The sequence below is a fragment of the Podarcis muralis genome, chromosome 3, assembly GCF_964188315.1.
Source record: "Podarcis muralis chromosome 3, rPodMur119.hap1.1, whole genome shotgun sequence".
In the NCBI taxonomy this organism is placed as follows: domain Eukaryota; kingdom Metazoa; phylum Chordata; class Lepidosauria; order Squamata; family Lacertidae; genus Podarcis; species Podarcis muralis.
Window position 1 is genome coordinate 30,003,503 of NC_135657.1, and position 16,425 is coordinate 30,019,927.

The window sequence follows — 16,425 nt, forward strand, 5'->3', positions numbered from 1 at the left end:
TCCGTAAGGAACCCAAGTCTCCCACTTACTTCATAAAGAAATATTTCCCTCCAGCACCCGGCGCTCGTCTGTGGCTATCGATTTACGCATTAAGCCCCCATTCACTCGGCTTCATTGATCTCCACCAGCAACATACTTACTTTCTCTTTTGCTACACAGTAAATGTAAGGTTCGAAAAGGGCGTGGCCGGGGGAGGGATAGACAGCGCGCTCCCCCAATAGGGGCTCTCCGGGAGGAGCTGCTCGAGCCCCCCCTCGCGGGGATGCCCGGGATTGGCGGCGGGTGGGCAAGGGGGAGGAGCCACTCAACTCTTAAGGGATGGCTCGCCCGCCACTGCTTCGGGTCCTGTGTCAGAAGCAGCGGAGGGAGTGATGTCATTGGCAGCCAATCAAAGGCACGAGTGGGCCAGCCGGAGCCGGAGCGGAGCAGCTGCTCTCTATTTACATGTAAACTTAACCAGGAGGATGCGGTTAACTCTTCCCTGCGCGCAGTTGTCAATGGAGCATACTTTTAACTGCCTTCCCCCAATGGTCTTTTTTCCCTCGCCCGGCACCTTCGCTTAAATGTCTTTATTCGCTCTGCCCGTATTTCCCCAGCTTCGCTTTCTCGCCTCCTCTCCCTTTAAGATCCACTCCCCCACACCCCGGCTTCAATGAATGAATGAATGAATGAATCAATGAATGAATCTCACGTCCGCTGAATTCTTACACAGCAGGCGACACACCAGAAGCTTGAATGGTGATTAGTTGCTGAGTTGGCCACCTGAGGACCACGCAGCAAAAAACAAAAACAACTCTCCGATAACGATGCAGTTTTATAGTTTTTCGTATTTACCTGCTATCGCTCAGAAACTGAAAGGGGGGGGGAGTCGATAGGAGTTACGTGCCTAGATAATGGTAACATCCCCCCATCTGTTTCATAATGAATGCAAAGGAAGGGGGGTGGGACCAGAGAGAAAACTGCATGCATAAGCCATTCATGGTAAATTCTTTGAATAAGAGACCCCAAATGATGGGCTGAGACTGCAGTCCTAGGTGTGCTTTAGTGGGAATAAGTGCCACTGAACTCAAGGAGACTTCTACCAAGACATGCATAAAATAGCCCAGTAAATCGAATGTTCTGGATATCCCTGCATTTTAAATATCTCTGCAGAACCTTCATTTTGCAATCATCAGACCTGCAGCAGAAATGCATAAGAGGCCTGAGGTTTGTTCAAAATTTGGAGATGCTAATTTAAATGCATATTGAGAAATAATCATGGCAATTTAAATAAAAATAGAATGCATCTCATTATAGTGGGGGAAAGCGACCTGCTTGCTTGCCTGCTCTGTCTTGCTTTCCAGTTGCTAACTGCCAGTAGGCAAGTTCAATGCCCATCCTGCTCTCCCTTCCTAATGGTCTTTTATCATTAAATCAGACTCAGTCTGGACAGCCCATGGAAAAAAGGACTGTCCTCTGTAAACTAGGAGGTGCAAAGATGGAACCAAGCCCCCTTACCTGTGGTGTTGGCTTTTGAGAAGGCAGTTGTCAAGAGGCCTAGTTCTTCTGCTAGGCCTTGCCCTCCAAGGATGGTTCTAATGGGAGCTTAGACTTCTGGGTAAAGAGCTGAGCTCACGAGGAAGCTGTTTCTTGCTTGGCTAATTGCCAAGTGCTCTCATGACTTGCACCTGTGTGTTGTTTTGTCTTGGCTGAAGATGGCCAGTTAGCTAGTTGGGAAAATTCCACAGCTTTGTAGTCACATGTACACTCAGAGACTCTCTGTTCTGGAAAGTTACAGTCTAGATTACTAGTTGTTGAAGACCTGCGCTGGTTGCTGAGCCATAAAGTTACCCATATTCGCCTTTTGTTCTATACCTTCCTCATTGATACCTTTTGTCAGGTCTTTAATGGTTAACAATGTATTAGACTGGGTTAGCTTGCATCCTTAACCATACAGTATTTTCCTGTTCTGTTCTCCTACTGGTAAACAGGTTCCATTCTATGCTGCTATCCTGTTTATTGTTAATAAAACCTCTGTTTCCATTCTGATGTTTCCTTGGATTAAGCCTCAGTACTAAACCAGTCCCTTGGCCTTCTTGATCTAACCTGCTAATGTATAATTTGGTTTTCTGCTTGAAACCTCAGAGGCAGAGAATGGTACTTTGAGCTCTTGATTCTTGGGATCTTAAAGATCTTTGGTGTACAGCCTGAGATTCTCCTGGCTCTGACTGGGTGGGATGACAGGAGAGGCAATAGCTTCTATGGGCAAGGGTTGGTTTTAACTCCTAGACTTTCCGGCACCATCTGAACCAACAAGAGCTCTGACCTGGGTTTTGTGGGCCAGGTTCAAGACTGCAATAGTGGGAGATGATTTGCCAAAAAATGGGGTGTCGAGACATGTAGATTTCACCCCTACCTTCAAGATCTGTCAATAAGTATGGATTTTTGTGAGTTCATTCTGCACTCCCTGTCCATTCCTAGTTCAGCATTTGCCTCCCTACTGGTAACATCAAAGAGAGCAGTGGAAGCTAGTAGTGGACTAAGGTGGATTTTACAAGCCCTTGGGCTCCCTAACAGACTTGTACTTTGATAGGGTTACCCTATCTTAAAGAGCAAAAAGAAAACAGCCTGAGCCACTGCCAGTCTGAGCTGGGGAAAGGGGTGTGTGACTGCACAGGGTTGCTGACGCACCTCTTTCCCTGGCAGCCCCAGCACAAAAACCCCAGAAATTTCCTTTAAATTGTAAAAATCTGCCCAGATGGGCATGTTGGCCCCAAAAAGAGGGCATGTCTGGGTTTTCCTGGACATATGGCAACCCCAACTTCGAGCATGGAAAGATAAGCACTGCACTGTCTGTTACACGATGGTCTGAGGACCTCACTGTCCTTGCTACATTAGAACATATTTCCTATAAATGTCAATCTCAGGTGGATACCCATGTCCACCATGTCCACCATCTGGGTGGCTTGTATCAACTTACATGTTTAATTTAAGATGAAAGTTCTGGTATCCTTAATTTGAACTGATTACATTATTTATTTATTCCCTCTCCTTTGCTTTTTTTTTCATTTTCTTTTCACCATTGTTAAATCTGCTAATGAAAAATTAATTAAAAGGAAAAGGTACCAGACTATATGAGGTATTGCTGCAAGGTGTTTTGAGAACTTATAAAGTGTGATAGAAATGCAATCAACAAGCGACAGATGAGCAGACACGGTATAAGAAGCTTTAGTTGTTTTGTCATCAGCGTGTTTTGGTTTTAGATTCTTTTTTGGACACACACATGTCACATTGGCCATATGAATAAACTAAGTTCAGTCTAGTGGAATTACTGACCGTACATCATGATTATGATAATTAAAAACAGCATAGAGAGTTTGGAATACAAGGACAACATAATTAAACAACACAATAGCCATTTACAGTAATATAGAGCTTTCTGCACCAGGTCCTTAATCTTAGCTAGCTAATTGGCAGCCAGTGCAATTTTTTCAGGAGTGCTGTGACATTGCTCCAAAAAAGAAGAAATGAAAAGAAAGACACAGTTGAGCCACTGCATTTTGTATTAGGTGCAGCTTCCAGGACAATATACAAATGCAATGATTGCTTACACCGACTGTTCAGTTTGCCTGTTAAAAGGCTAGCTGTGTTATTTAATTATGAATTAATGTGCATCTTTCTCAGACTTTGCCACAGAGTGGAAAACACATGGACAATAATTTGGGAGGTAGCACTGTTAAAGAGGTATTTGAAGTGACTGCCAAAACAAAACAAAACAAAACAAAAACCCACAATGAAAACATAGGCTCAATTTTGGAAATCACTCTAGCAAGATTAGAGGAAAATGTGGGGGGAAATATACTGTTTGTATATATTTGCATTTAGCTACTCGCTGGATGCCGTTTTGGTTTGAGTTCTTTGGTCTGGCCAGCTATTGAAATCTTGCTGAATTATGCTGTGGTTTTACTTAACTAATCTAGTTCTTTGCTTGCTAGACTACAAGGGTGAAAATGATGACAGATCCCTGTTCACTGTACTGCAGGTAAATGTGTATGAAATAGGGAAATGTAGATTTAACATGGGTGCTTCAAGGGATATTATTTATCTATTTGTACTGTTCATAGGACACTCTGTCATGGAAGTTCTCTGGGTGGTTTACAAGATAAAAACAAGTTAAAACAATCACAGTGACATTAAAGATAGAATAAAATGAAGCAAAGAAAATGCAAATGTAGGACCAAAAAAGACCACTTTAAATACAAAAGAGCAGAGGAAAAGATATATAAATAACAACACAAAGCAGAAGGATAAATATTTACAGAGGTAAAGCAAATTGCCCCATGTTTAAGACTGAAAAAAGTGGTTTTGTCTATTTATTTGCACTCCAGGCAAAGCTTCACTTGCTTACATTGACTGGGGAATTGAGTTACTAGCTTATGAAAGATGTGAAATGTTGCTGTGATCCAAAATTCATTCATGGAAAGCTAATCTGCTTCTCCTAATTGCCAATGACATTATTTCTTTATTCAGGTTTCCTAAATAAACCCTTCTGTTAAGACTTCACAGGACGAGATAGATCAGAGCACAAGCCAGCTATGGGCAGTTTGAGATGTGCCCTTGACATCTTCAAAGCCAGTTACCAGCAGCGTGAAGAGTCTGCATATTGAGGAATGAAAGCCTACATTTATGAACAGACCTTGGTTTTTTTATAATGATGATGTGCAATATTCCATACCAATTTTCAGAAGGCGTGTAAGTTTTTTATCCCTTCTGTAAGAACATGCCCAATAAATTAAAACACAATTAGCAAGAGAGTAGGCCAGCCCCTGATCTCAACTAAACCACAAAACATCATTGATTCCTGCCCCCCCCCCCTGCAAATAAACATCAGTGGCTCTGCATCTATGCATTTGTAAAGTCTCCTTCCCAGAGGCATATATCTGATTGCCCTTTCCTAGTGGCTGGTACTTTGTGAATAACAAAGTCCTCTGTGTTGGGTGTGAATTAGCCACTTCTGCAGCTGTCCTGCTTGTCAAGGTTTAAAAATAGGACCAAGGTTTTCAAGGCATGTATAGTCTGCTCCAGAAGATGCAATGATGGCACACAGAGCGCTCTTACACCAGAGGCTGGTTAGAAGGAAGATCTGGATCAACTGATCACTGGGGAACAATTTTTTTTTTCATTTTCTGTTGCATGAGATTTTTCAATTGTTCTTATATGTTCTTTCAATGCTTATTTCAAATCTGAAATCGATTTTTGTATACATGCTGTACAAAGTTATCTTTCAATTTCCGACTTTTGCTGATATGTCATATTTACACTGGGGATAAGTGGACACTGACACGTTAATCTACCCTAACCACATGGTAATTATTGTTTTGCAAACATACCTTTTCATTATTTTTATAGTTTTGTAACCTATGTTTGGATTTTTCAGATCGGACCATGGCTTCTTCAAGTAGACAAAAATGTGTAAATCTTGATGTGATTGGCAAGGATTTGTGTCTCCCAGTCAATAGCAGAAATAAAAATCCCCTCTCCCCACCAACCTAAATTATACTGCTGAAATGAAAAAAGCTTGATGTTTTTGTGTATAACGTCCATGGACTCCATTCAGCTCTGGTACTCCTCAAAACAAATTCCTGGGCTCAACATTATTGGTGCCCGCCCTGTGGAACACCCTCCCATCAGATGTCAAAGAAATAAAAAAACTATCTGACGTTTAGAAGACATCTGAAGGCGGCCCTCTTTAGGGAAGTTTTTAATGACTGATGGTTTAATGTATTTTTAATCTCTTGTTGGAAACCGCCCAGAGTGGCTGGGGAAACCCAGCAGAGGAACGGGGTATAAGTAATAAATTATTATTATATATTATTATTTAATTCAAAGTGTCACTTTTAAAAACCTGGTTGAATAATAGAAGCATAGAGTTGCAAGGGACCCCATGGATCATGCAATGCAGAAATATCCATCCATACAGGGATCAAACCTGTGACCGTGGCATTATCAGCGCCACGCTCTAACCAACTGGCAAGACAGGATGGCGATTCTCAAGGTTCTAGTTTAAAAAATGAATCAAATTCCACAACCATAAGGTCTACCCACCCTTGTCATAGCAGCTCCTCCACAGGCTCTCTACACCAGTGTTACTTGTAGAGTAGCACATGGAGTCAGCAGGGTATTATATATTGTTGATTCCACAATTCCCATCTCCACTTATCTTGGCAATTTATCTTCTGACCACTGAGGCCACTGTCTGAGTGAATCCCTTTCTTTTCTGTCATAGAAACATGGAATTGTAGAGTTGGAAGGGACCCCCAAAGATCATCTACTCCAACCCCCCTGCAATGCAGGAATATGCAGCCTTGAACCTGCAACCTTGGTGTTATCAGCACCATGCTCTAACCAACCGAGCCAAGAGTAAATTCGTGTTGTTTCTTTCTAAGGCCAGTACCAACTCTCTCCCTGGGTCCCTGCGATTTTTAGGCTTTCTACCCAACCCCATCATTCTGGCAGGCAATTTGTGTGTGTGAAAATTTAGCCGGGGGGGGGGGGGGGAGTGACAAAGCCTGCAGAAGAATCAGCTTGCTGATTCCACCAATGCATTACATAAGGAAAGTATGTGCAGAGTATGTGCAGAGAATAAGATGCTGTTACTATTAGCCGGGCTGCTATCTTTCCTTTGCAGGTGTTTCAGACAGCCTTGATTGAAAAGCCCTAAAATTACACTGAGTGCTTGTCCTAAGCAAACAGGTTAACAAATTTGTGTTCCCGTAGGAATTTTGCCTTGCAAAATTAAGGCTCATTTTTGTACTCAAAACCCATCCACCCCCCCCCTGCTGTTTCTTTCTGTCATGCTGGGATGTCAGCATCTTTTCCCCAGTTAAAATAGTCTCAATATATCCTGTGGTGGAGGGTATTAGGAAGAATCATAAGAACCTGAAGCTTTAACCGCCCTGAGACCCCCGGATATAGGGCAGTATATAAATAATAATAATAATAATAATAATAATAATAATAATAATAATAATAATACAGTAGTACCTTGGGTTAAGAACTTAATTCGCTCTGGAGTCCGTTCTTAACCTGAGGTAACACTTTAGCTAATGGGGCCTCCCACTGCTGCTGCGCTGCCGCCACACGATTTCTGTTCTCATTCTTAACCCAAGGTACTATTTCTGGGTTAGCGGAGTCTGTAACTTGAAGCGTCTGTAACCCGAGGTACCACTGTAATAATAATAATAATAATAATAATAATAATAACAACAACAACAACAACAACAACAACAACAACAACAACAACAACAACAACAACAACAACATTTGAGATACAGGTCATCCACATGGAGTATGGGGTGGGTGAGTTCCTTCTCCATCACATGAAGAGAAGAATTGCATAGGCAAGTTATGAACCTGAGGCTAGTCCTACTAAAAGTCTGCCACAACCTGACTGGAAGATATTTTGCTGCCTCTCTTCATGGGTTGTGCACTGGGTGAGGAACAACTGAAACCATGTTAGGATAAGAAGGCTTTTCCAGACAAAAACAGTCTCCATTTGCCATGGTGAGTGATAGACTTTGTTCCTAGAGTTGTTGCTTGAGAGATGCAGAGATGGGTCCTGCAAATATACTTCTGTTCTAGTTTATGCATCAGTGTCCCAGCCTTAAAATATTGCCATTGCCAGTCTAAGAGTGTGTTCTGTATATCCCTATAGGGAAGTCAGGCAGAGCGATCTGCTATGAGCTGTGACAGAAGGCTGCACTGGGTTGTCACTGCGTCAATCATTCATGACACATAAGGAACAAGTCAGGGGTGCCTCAGCAGTCTATATACATGTCTGTTGTTAATATGATTAATGCATCGGCTCCATATTAATCTGTTTAGCTATTTAGAAAATTGAACAAAAGCACTCCCAACATTCCCCCCTCTCTCAAGCACACAAACACACAGAGTGATGCAAGCTGTTAATTTTATGGAAGCTGCTGCTTTGCTAGAGTAGTCATCATAAAGCTTTCTTCCAATATTTCTTCCTCTTCTTGCCCTGACACTGAGAAATTTACTTTCATTTCTTTTCTAAACACTGACTAAATTATTTCTGAGGGTTCCCCCCCCTCCTTATCTACTGAGGATTAAATTTGAATGTGATTTAGCTCAGCAAGGCTCATGTTTTTAATCAACATTAATTAACTAATCCCCGGAGGGTCAGCGTAGAATTCCTGTTTTAAACATATAGAAGGGAAGGAAACAGAGGGAAATCAGTGGCAAAGCATGGGTAACCAGAGTCGGATATCGGGGGTTGAAGATTAGGAAGTTGCACTTTATTCTCCTACGCCGATGATCATTTTATTAAGTAACACTGCCTGGCACTGAAATGGTTAAATCCTATCAGCTAATGTGATAATGCCACTTCATATTCCTGCATCTTAAAAATGGGTAACCATTATTTGTGTAGCCAAGTAATTGACAAAAAGATGGGGGAAAGGCAACCAGGTTCCACACTATACAAATCTCATGGAGGAAAAGTGAAACAACTCCTGCCTTGTGGCTAGTGTGGTGTAGTGGTTAAGAGCGGTAGTCTCGTAATCTGGGGAACCGGGTTCGCGTCTCCGCTCCTCCACATGCAGCTGCTGGGTGACCTTGGGCCAGTCACACTTCTTTGAAGTCTCTCAGCCCCACTCACCTCACAGAGTGTTTGTTGTGGGGGAGGAAGGGAAAGGAGATTGTTAGCCGCTTTGAGACTCCTTAAAGGGAGTGAAAGGCGGGATATCAAATCCAAACTCCTCTTCTTCTTCTTCTTCTTCTTCTTCTTCTTCTTCTTCTTCTTCTTCTTCTTCTGTACACAGCAGGTTCATACCTTTCAATATTCCTCAAGTGAAAACAGGGACCTAGGGACATCAGTGACCCCCCACTCCCACCCCACGCCTCCTCCTCAGAGGCTGGTGCAGGAGCACAGATGTAGCAGCTGAACGAAGCAAGCTAGAACCAAGTGACCATAGCGGCTGCTGTTCTACACCCATGACCCCTCAGCACCCCTCACAGCTATGGCAGTGACATCACGGACAGGCCCTGCCCCCTTCACTCTCCAACCCACCACTTTCTTTATGGGAGACGGGCAGCCTGAGGAGTGGGGAAACTGAAAATGTTTCTCAGGGACATTGAAGTGACCCAGACTCCCCCCCCCCCATAAAAACAGGAAGTGACATCATATTGAGTGTTGGGTGGTGGAGGAAAGGGAGCAGGAAACATAGATATAAGAAATGGGTAAGAGAGATGCTTGGATCTGACGTCATGCTAAAGGGATGCTGTGCTGATGGGAATTTGAGAAAAAGTGAGAATCCATGATGGCTTAAGGGGTTTTGTGATGATCTTGGTATTTTCAGGTCAGTTGGGGGGTCTTAGAGGATTACTGTGTAGTGTGATTTGCCACTCAGAGGATGTACTAGCAGCTAGAGGAAGGGATTCTTGCAATTCTAACACAGGGGAAGTCAACATGATGCTGCCCCATAATCCTTGCCCGTTGGCCATGCTGGAGAGGGGTGATGGGAATTGGAGTTCAACAACATTTGAAGGGCTCCATGTTGGCTCCCTCTACATAAGAACATAAAAGCCTGCTGTATCAGGCCAGTGTCCCAGCTGGTCCAGAATCCCGTTGTCACTGTGGCCACCTAGATGCCTTTGGGAAACCCACAAGCTAGACCTGAGCCCAAGAACACTATCTCTTCCTTTGGTTTCCAGCAGCTGATGTTCAGAAGCACACTGCCTCCGACTACCCTTGATCTAGCAGAATACGTTGCATGATGTTGTGTAAGAGATTGAGCTGTGCTAGCAAGCATCTTGACCTTCCCCAAGAGAGATGGTGCAAACAGAAGCACACCTGTGGATATCAGTTTTCATTTGTGAGGATCTTCAAGTAAGTAAGAAAAAACCCCTTCTGTGGGTCAAATGCACCTCCAGTTTGTGGAGGGACATCTCTGAATCTAATCTAGATGATACAGAGAATCTCCATGTCGCCATCAGCAGGAAACTTTGCCAGTGACGTGGAAGTTTTCCAAGTGCACTATATCTTATCCCTGTCATGTGGAGAAGCTGGTACACAGACGCTGTTTCAATCAGTTGTCCTTGTGACTGACAAGACTGTAATGTGTGGTCCCTATGGACAGGCTGTGGTGGTAAAGCTATTTAAGAAGTGGTTGATTTCATGATGGGGGGGGTCATCCATTAGCATGAATGTTTTGTTGAGAATAACGTTTCCCTTCCGTTATTAGTACCTCACTTATTGCAGATGCTTTAAAAAGTGCCACAAGACTGAAGCTCTCGTAATAATTATTAACTCATGCGACCTGCTGTATACTAAACTGAGGGGAGAGTAATAGTGACAAGGCCAATACAATAAGAAAACCCACCAGGGCATTTTACTATCTGAGGCAAAGGACAAGATGGCACTCCCCGCATTCACCCTGCAGAAGACAACTAAACCACCAGCTGAATCTTTCTTCAACACTGGGGACTGGACAGTGCACCTGAGAGCAGCAAGCTAGATTGAGAGGCACTGAGTGGCTATAGCTATATTCTCCAACAGAGGGAAGTGACCAGGGGGCTCGGGAGGAACATCCAAGGGGTCTGCCATTGCTGTCCACTCCTGCCACCCCCACCAGCATCCATTGCCTGAGAAGGTTGCCTCATGTTGTCTTATGGTATATCTGGCCCTGATATTCACATGGTTCAGCCAATGAAGACATCACTATGTGAATACTCCAAGCATTAGGGGTAGGATTTGTTCTCTCAGTTGCAGCCCTTTCCATCTTGAATTGGAAAGAAGTGTGTGTCGAAAACTCTTTCCACACACAGATCCCCTTTCCTGGTTTAGGATGTGCATGTTTATATCTCTACCCCAAAGCATATACAGCTCTGCCGCTGTTGTTCTCAGGATTCAAAATGTCAGTCTTCTTCTGCTTCAGGTTCTGTGAAATGAAGTTCTCCAACAGCGGAGCAAAGGAAATGCTCGCAACCTCTTATCTCTGGTGCTGCTGCCAGCTGTTCTTGCTCTTGTATAAGAACTCTTGGTGTGGGAGATATCTCCATTCATCCTTAACACAGGCAAACCCAGGGTGGTGACATTCACCTCAAAATTGTTTCAGATCTTCAGAGATGAATCACCAAAGCTTCTCCAGCTCAAGAGTAGCACATAGTCCCACCACGCCCGCCGCCCCCCAAGTAACTGTTATAGCTGTTCTGATTACACACCAAGGTAGTCACCACATTTCCCGCATGGTATTTCCATGTTGTGCTTTGCAGTCCTCACAATCCTTTTCCAAGAAGCAATCAGCCCAATGGCAAATGGAACAAAATGTTCTGATGATACATGGATTTTAAGCTGATTCCCATCAGTTTCAATGGGCTTAATTGAACAGGTGATTGAGCTCAATGGCTGGTAGCCATTTCATTTCCCTTTGGGCTGATGTATTAATTAGAAACAAAGGAGTTCAGTGAAACTCAAAGTCTGAGATGAAATTTTGAAAAAGTGTTCACATTTTAGAATTTTGTGTTTTCGACGGGCTGAACTCAATCAAGTTGTCCGCTTGTGCCATGGGACTTTTCCATCTTTCCTCACCACAGATTCTCCCCTTCCCCTAACCCGTTCTAGAGAGTTAGGGAATCACCAGAATAAATTTAGGGCCTGTGTTGGGCTCAGGGAAACAAGAAGAGGAAAGTCCCATTGTGTGTGGACCTCATTCCCCACATGCATACCCCACTTAGCAGTATATTAAATTCCACCAAATGTTTTCAATTAATTTTAAAATGTGGTTTGAGCACTAATTTTACCAGTCACAATCACATGCCCAGTATCAGGTTGCTGATTTCAATACTTTTGTATTTAGATGATTTAGCCGCAACATTCTTAGATATAGCACCATCTGTAACATGGAATATTGAGGTGGGAAAATGAATTAGAATATAAATTTACAGTTTTTCAAAGAAATGGTAACCAGGCAAATCTTGGATTTGTCCCCTCTCATCCACAGTCATTTCAGCAAGGAGTGGGTTTGAAATGCATTTGGGTGGTGTAAAAATCAATTGATTATTGATACTCCAGTAAGTATAGTTATCTTCTGCTGAGTCCACCACCCATCACCTATCAACCTCCAACCTGGATTGGGACAGCTACATTTTAACCTAATGATGCACCTGGTAGGCCATGGACTGGTAACCATAAAATTCCACCACCCTCAATTTCATTGGTTTGCATGTTGGGACTCTGGATATTGGATTATCTGACTCTGCAGATAGTTTGGTGACAAATGCAGGGGGAGGTCAATGCAAAATATATGTGAATCAAAACAATCATATTATGTGTTCTAGTAATGATTATTAAGTGCATCAACTGTTGACTGCAGACTCCTAAAACAGGAATAGGAAACCTTCCCTCTTGTAGACAACATTCTAGCACGGCATGCCAGTGGTGGGTGGGGCCAAAAATCAAAGTAAGTGGGGCCAAAGAGTGGGCAGGGCCAAAATCATTCTACAACACTATTCAAACAAACATACACACCCCATTAAACTCACAGTTAATGTTCATGAAATACAAATTATTAAGGGGGCATATTTTTAAAATGCATGCAGATATCGCTTGTGCCTTTAAAAACGACGTGTTCTTCATCTATTTCATTTGTAATCTTGAACATTTGTTGTTGACTCATAAAGAATTTAGTCATTTTTGGTATTGTTTATCAGAGAATGAAATGTACTCTCAGGTTAGGCTGTCTTTCAATACCTATCACAGTTTTGTTTTGTTTTTTAAAAAGTTTTATTGCCTTTTCAGATGAACATAACAATGAGAACAAAACCAGATCATAACAATGTTGTCCACAAAGAAATTAAGCTTTATTACTGTGCCCACATCCCTATGTGTCTTTCCACAACAGGGTATCTGTTGCAGGTGGCTGCCATTGTCTTCGTTTGAGACAATGTCCTCATGCATGGTTTGAGTTCTCCGTGCCTTTAATGTCTTGTCAGTTTCCCCATCAGAGTGGGACTCCAAATTTGCTGGTACCACTCCCCCAGCAAGTTTATACTGAATGGTCTCAAGTGTCGGGCTAGAAGGAGTTTAGCCACTACAAAATGAATTGCCTCCAGCTCTTTGTACACAAATGTCCTGGTCTCACTCTCATAAATTGATACCAATGCTATCTTGGGGTCCAACGGTACTGTTTGAGCAATGATCATGCCTGCTTCCTTGGTCACCGTCACCCAAAATCTTCACACTACGTCACACACACACCACATGTGGGAATGTGCTTCTCCAGTGCTTCTCCAGTGCAGTAGGCTAGTGTTTTTTGTTATCTTACTAAGGACATAGTGAGAAAGGTACAGACTATGTGTAGCCTTTATAGCTGTCTGTAGAGGAGTGGTGGGAGACACCAGCTGGGAAACCCCCAAGGGAACCTCCAGGGGAAGAAGGCTCAGAGCCAGGGTACTGGTAGTGGGATGACAATGTGTGGTCAGAGAGAGGGAGCAGGTTGGGAGAAGGAGGTGGTGTTGGAAGCTGAGGAGGCAACAGGGTTTAGTGAGCAGGAAGAGGCTGTGGAAGAGAGCAGTCCAGAATCAGAGGCAGAAGCAGAGGGCAGTCAAGAGACAGACAGCAAGCAGGATGCTAAAGAACCCAGGGAATCTCCCCCTCCTGCTGTGACTAGCTCCCCTCCCCTTTGGTGTCCCAGAACACACAGAGAAATGAAGAGGGCGGAGGCTCAGGTTGCTGGGGAAGAACCCAGGGGAGGAGTCTTAGAGAGCACCGGGAAGACGGGGACCTTCTGTCCTCATGACTGCCTCACTTGGGCAAGGCCTATTAGGAAGATTTGCTGTGATCACTAGGTCTGTACAGCTTTTGTTTCTTTGAATAAAGAGTTAAATTCACTGACACTGGGTGTTTTATTGCTGACCAGCCCCTAACTCTGGCTCCTGACAGCAGCATTTTCTCAGACCTGTGCTGACACTGATTTAAATCAGGGATGTTTCCCACCATCTGCCCCAGTGTTTTCTGTCAATTACACTTCCTAAGTCCTGCTCCCATGCTATTTTCAAATATTTCTGGGACCCCATCATTTCTTTCAAATGTATTTTGTATAGCTGAGACATCTGTCCCTGTTCCGCCAAGCTCTTCTGAGAAATCAGGATCTCAATAGAAGTTAATGTCAGTTATAACCTAAGGTGTTCTAATGTTATTAATTCTGAATTTCTTGTCCTTATGAATAAAATGTAGAAGATTTTTCAGCCAACATTTTAGCTAATCTCTTTCCATCAATATTGGTATTTTTGTGAGGGGGAAGGAAATTTGTGGAGGATCAATTTTCTGGGGGTCAGTGAGGGAAGGGGGGGAAGGCCCCCGTGCTACAGGCCAATACAAAACACTCCAGGTAGTTTATCCATCTCTTCTTTGGAGCTGCAGTTGCTGGAAGACTCTGCCTCTGAGGAGTTCTGGGCCATGGCCATGACAGCACTACGTTATCCCTAAGGTATTTGTTGTCTCCAGGTATTTGTCTGCTTTAGAAGCTTCTGGAGAAAAGTAGGAGAAACTAAAACTCAGTTGAATGAAGCTATCTGAGGTCACCAAGCATACTATCCCACTCCTCATATCTTACAAGTCTGAACTGCTGTGTTATTAATTTTAAGTGACAACTCCACTCGTGCGCAAATGAGTGTAGCTGAAGTCTTGTTTCAGATTTGTAGCCTGAGCTCCAATTTCAGCTGTCGCTCTTTCCTAGTGTGCATCGGGTCTTAATCCTCAGTATTGCAGGAGCTGTTGCTTTTAGGTTTTCTCTTCTTTTGGTGCCAGTCATAAGGGTCTCTGGATCAATCCTCCTTGTTATCCTCTTCACCCGCTGTGCTGGTTCCAGTCTCTCCTTGTTCCAGCCCCAATGATTTTGGGGTTTTTCTTGTCTCTCAGCATGAGAAGACAGTTTCAGTTTTATTGTCACGGCTAATAATAAGCTGTAAGGGATAACCGCAATGTAGCAGATCCCCACCTTATTTTAACTGCTATGTGCAGGATTTGAATTCCCTCCAACTGCAAGACATTTTAACGCTTATACCCTGAAAGAGTAAAATTTAGGCATCCTCACACTCTGATTTATCCAGGGCCTTTGCTTTTTGTGCTTATTGATTATTATTGATTATTTCACAAAATATTTGGGAAATCTTGGCATATAACCTATGGCTTTCCAACAGGGGGAGGTCTTGAGTGGAGCGATCTATGCACCCATTCTACATCTCTCGATACCACATTTAGATCAGGAAAAACTAATTCATCCACTCCATATATTTTACTGGTATGTCATGGGTCCTAAAAGATTCCACGATGTCCTGTTCCTTTAAATCCTGCATTTGAAAGCAGAGATCCATTTGTGATCTCATCAGAACTATTATGGCTATTTTGTGCTTGATCTTGATATGGAATTGTCAGGGCTGTCAATTTTGCAGACATCGCCACCAACCCATCCCTTTAAAGATTTAATTGCATATGGCCATTCTTCGGAGAGGTCTTTTCAAAACTGATTTCCCATATGACCACCATTGTGCTTAGGCATTGATGGGACATGGGTGGCGCTGTGGTCTAAACCACTGAGCCTCTTGGGCTTGCTAATCAGAAGGTCGGTGGTTCGAATCCCCGCGACAGAATGAGCTCCCATTGCTCAGTCCCTGCTCCTGCCAACCTAGCAGTTCGAAAGCACGTCAAAGTGCAAGAAGATAAATAGGTACTGCTCCTCCGGGAAGGTAAACGGTGTTTCCGTGCATTGCTCTGGTTCGCCAGAAGTGGCTTAGTCATGCTGGCCACATGACTCGGAAGCTGTATGCCGGCTCCCTCGGCCAGTAAAGTGAGGTGAGTGCCACAACCCCAGAGTCGTCCGTGACTGGACCTAATGGTCAGGGGTTCCTTTACCTTACTGTGTTACAAAACTCAGGGACTGTGTTAGGTATCTTAGGTCCTGTTCCTTTCGTCCCCAAAATCCTCGATTTATTCCCTGCTTAATCCTGGAGTCATGACTGTTTATAGCAGCGATGAGATATAATTAATTTTTGTGGGGATGAGCTCTAGATTAGCATGCCATCTTGGATTTATGATGTCATCACCCCATTCATCACTTTTTAAAACAAACAAACAATTGAATGAGTTTATAGGTGTGTCATCTTGACCGTAACATTTTTGGACTATGCTGGAATAAAATCTAGCATTAATCTGGTCCGAGGAGATTAATGACTACCAATATAATTTATTGGGCAAGGTACAACATTTGCAGTCTGATCTCCACCGAGAAAGAGAGAGAGAAACTGTGAAAGGGATGTTGAGGGCAAAGAACCAACACACATGCTTCACCACACTTCAAGCTTCAAGACCTTTGCTCTACCCTGCTGCAGTTGATTTCTATCTGTACCCACCTCTCAGTAGGTCTA

The 16,425-nt window shown here is 43.3% G+C and overlaps 1 protein-coding gene across 1 annotated transcript in view; it reads right to left on the reverse strand.

Annotated features, from left to right (window-relative positions):
• Positions 1-165, reverse strand: part of DUSP10 (dual specificity phosphatase 10) — a 49,149-nt gene extending 48,984 nt beyond the window's left edge. The window contains exon 1 of the mRNA XM_028724589.2: positions 30-165. The gene's annotated coding sequence lies outside the window, so the exon portion shown is untranslated. The remainder of the gene's footprint in view (positions 1-29) is intronic.
• Between the last annotated feature and the right edge of the window lie 16,260 nt (positions 166-16,425).